We start from the raw sequence: 4,208 nt of genomic DNA, 5'->3' as shown, positions 1-4,208 counted from the left end.
ATTCACGTAATAGTAGGAACATTTTGAGCTCTCTTTTAATTTTATAACAATGCATCTAATTCCGTGAGGACCAGTGAATTTGTGGTTTTGGCATGGGATGGAAAACATTAATGCTGCTATTCTATTTATTTAGAAAGTCAAGACCTGCTGACAATACAGAATTACTCAAGGAGAAGTGTATTATTTATTTTCCTTGTCATTTAGAATACACAAACTGGTGCTGTTCCTTTAGACGTTTGACAAATCACTCTTTCATCACAAATCACAACACAATCCAATCCACCTAACAACTCTTACTGCTTCTACACTTCTGTCCATATACTGTATGTTGTCCTGACTCTAGAACAAACCCCGGCTTATATTACATGATGAGTGAAATGTTCATTTGACTGCTTCTTACACTGCATGACTCAACCTTTAGGGGAAATTGCATCATGCTATGTGACATCCAATTTAATTTTCTGTCATGTCAGAAATTTGTGTTTATTTGACTTGGAAGCCCTCATACACTGTGCATTTTAATTTCAAATCATTTTCACCAGAGCAAAATCAGCACGTTTTAAATCTTATTAAGTAACTTATGTATTTGTATACATACAAATACTTTATTAAATAAGGAATTAGAAGGATTATAAAGAATTGCTAATAGCTTGCTGAACTCTTAAATCAGACTGGTCAGACAATATTGAGGAGTTTTCCATACCATGGCTTTGCCAATAGTGATGGCTATAATTCAAATGACAGGTTTATACAAATGCTTCTAATACATTAACATATACAAGGATTTTGCAATTTTTCAATCACAGAAATAAATGCAAAATCAAGCAAAACTCCACAATATTCAGGAGTTTGCGATTTTTCTTATTTACAACAGGTTTTCCGCAAAAGTGTCATATGACATCATCACAATGTATACTCAGTCAAAGCACTCTTCGATTCATGTAAGTATGAACATGAACATGAATACAGCTCCCATAAAATGTAAATATGTATCTTCACTGGTTGTGGTTTAAAAAAACTTCCTTTCATTTACAGCAATTCAAGTAGTTTTCTCCAAAAAAACTAAATCAAATTTTGGTTAAGCTGCAGTAAAATCAAGCATTTTTAGCTGTAACAACCACACAGAAAACCTGGAGGGACTAATTATCCTTTTTTTAATGTCTAAATCACTAACATGTAATGTAAATACTCCACAATAATCTAAGAATGATATTAAACAGATAAAAAAAAAAACACCTTTGTGAAACCTTCTGTTAGGAGACATTCTGACATCAGGGCATATCACACTATCCCTCCACTGATTCTTTTTCTAAAACAGCATGGCTTGTCATGTACAGATTTGTTATCTATGAGTCCAATACTGTATTTTCCTCAAGCGTACTTTGCTATTTTTGGCATTTTGCCATAAATACACATCTAAACCTTAACTAACCCAACACCACATTGTTGTGTTCATTCCCATTGTGTAAGAGTATCACTTTTAGTGTTCCCTGCTGTATATGTGATCGGAATTTTAAGCAGGGACACATGGTTGTATAAGACTAGTCTACATAAATGGACCAGAGGGTGCACTGAAAATATTGGATATTACCATGGATATTGTACAAAGAAGCGAGAGTTGATACCTCCCTTTTGGAAAAGAAAACGCATGCGCTCGGATAATATGGTAATCTGCCATATGTGATTCTTTTATTGTGCTCTCTGATTAAATAAATCAGAGGGTCCACAGAGCAAAATTGCACAAAATGTTATTGAGATAAGCAGAGTTCAGTGATGAGGGTCTTCTGAGATGCAACTTCCAGAACGGTTGGACAAACATGGTGCCTTGATGGCTGGAGAGTTTAACTGAAAAGCTTTAAGTAATCCTTCCTGATGGCTGGAATATGCACTGCATAATTTAGAGTGTCCCTATAATACTTTGTGAATTAGTGTTCCTGTAGGCTGTAAAAGGAGCTTCATAAAAAGTATGCACAATTTTAATGAGAAGCCTACAGTAGAGGTGAGAAAATCAGGTTTATGCAATTCTGGTTGTCTGCTTGCGAGTCAGCTCAATTTTGTTACTCTCCTTCTTTAATGGATCTGCTTTAATGATTCTTCTTGGAGCCCTTGTGACCTCTGAAGTCAAATGTCCTAATGTCAGAGTTCATGATGTCAAGATACTTGCATTTCATGATAATCAGAACTGCATGGACTGTAGAAGAAAATTATTATTTCATTTATTCAGCATTATTTACAATAGTTCATGAACTGTGAGGTATTATAGATGTTTCTCACTATAGTGCTATTTTTGTCTTATATATCTTTTTTTGTTGTTTTATATATCATTTTGATAACACAAAGCTTAGTGGTCTCTGATGGTCTTGTTTTTTCTGCTCTGTAAAGAAGACTACAATCACAGGGTGGCAAAAGTGTCTGGCGTTTTATATATCTTTTTTCAGCACTGTGTATCATCTTTATTGACACCTACATACACACAATTTATAAATGATGTACTAGGTTTCAGTAAATTCTCATACAGTCTGCACTAGCAGTAGTCTGGGTAGCTGTGGATTATCAACACAAGAAGACTGGGACATATCTTGAGAGAGAGAGAGAGAGAGAGAGAGAGAGAGAGAGAGAGAGAGAGAGAGAGAGAGAAACAAAGTGAAAAAGTGTTAATATATTTACTATTTTTTACTATATTTACTATTCCAGTGAAATATGAAGAACTTGAAATGGTTTAATTATGGCCCACAAATGTTTACACTTCGAGCATTAGTCATGAGCTATATAACTCTGGAGAATCCAGAAATTCAATAAGTAATTAAAATTTTTAAGTGCATGGGGTTGCCATAAGTGTTCATTTAGGGATTGTCAAATATTGAATTCGTCAAGGCACTGTAGAGGCTTAGACAGAGGGAATAAGAAAAATCAGCTAAAAGAATACAGCTGGGGGAAAGCTGGTATATGTACAGAATGTTTATAATTGCTGGTTCAAAATGGAGATAGTGGAGGTGAAGTCATAATTATTATCTGGAAAACACATGGGAGAATACACACAACAAGAACTCCAAATGAGTGGAAAAAGAAAGTAGAGCAAAGCGTCATATAGGTGGTACAGAGACAGTGGGACTTTTGGCAAAAAGAGGTTGCAATCTTGTGATATATTATACACAAATATAATACAAATAATTAATTAAACTTTATTTAATACAAAGGTGGGATGGAATGGTAAAACAGCAGAAAAGTAAAACAGGATAAATACAGTAGGACACTGGAACACCCCAAAAGAACCCCCTGGTATTGTAACAGAAATTACAAAGTTAATCTCAACTATAGACTTAAACTTCTGATAATTCAATTTAATTTGGAAATCAACAACATGCAATAATCCATAATACCTTTCATGTTAAACTGGGTAAAACAATATTAAATAGAATCAGTCCTTTGGGAAAACACTTACAGGAATGGGCATTATGCAATCAATTATCTTTACACACACACAGGCAACTTCACATGCACGCACACACACACACACACAAGCACACACACACGCACACACACACACACACACACACACACACACACACACACACACACACACACACACACACACACACACACACACACGTGAGTGGCATTTACTGACAATCTAAATATGCTCTTTAATGTGAACCTTTTATCATATCAAATTCTCATCTATTGGGCCATTTTGTTGTCTCACCTGTGATCTAGTATCCCTTGAGGTCCATGAGACATCTCAGATACCAGGTCACAGTGTAGCAGCTAATTTAATAAAATAAAAATAAAAAACTGTGTAGCACAATGGATCAATATCTCTTGATGTATCAGTTGCTCTCAAGATTTTCTCTCAAAGTCTCATGTCCCCTCAGCTATCACTTACAAAACACATGGCACTCTTCTGATGGTTTTTCAGCTTAGGATAGTGAATGCAGGATGGATTTCAAATGTGACTGGCACATATTTTTGATTTTGTAATGATTAGTAATTTATAGTATTTTTTTTTTTTTTTCCAAAATTAGCAGATTTAATATTTTCATTCATTAACTTATCTTCAGTAACTGCATAATCCTTGTCAAGGATAAGGGCATCCTAATCACACTGGCAGGCATGAGGCAGGAATTCACCCTGAATGCGAGATGTGTCCATAGTGAGGCACCATGCACACACATTCACACACATTCACACACACATTCACAGCTCGAGGA

Source organism: Tachysurus vachellii, chromosome 1 (assembly GCF_030014155.1).
Source record: "Tachysurus vachellii isolate PV-2020 chromosome 1, HZAU_Pvac_v1, whole genome shotgun sequence".
NCBI classification, from domain to species: domain Eukaryota; kingdom Metazoa; phylum Chordata; class Actinopteri; order Siluriformes; family Bagridae; genus Tachysurus; species Tachysurus vachellii.
This window is presented reverse-complemented; position numbering follows the sequence as displayed.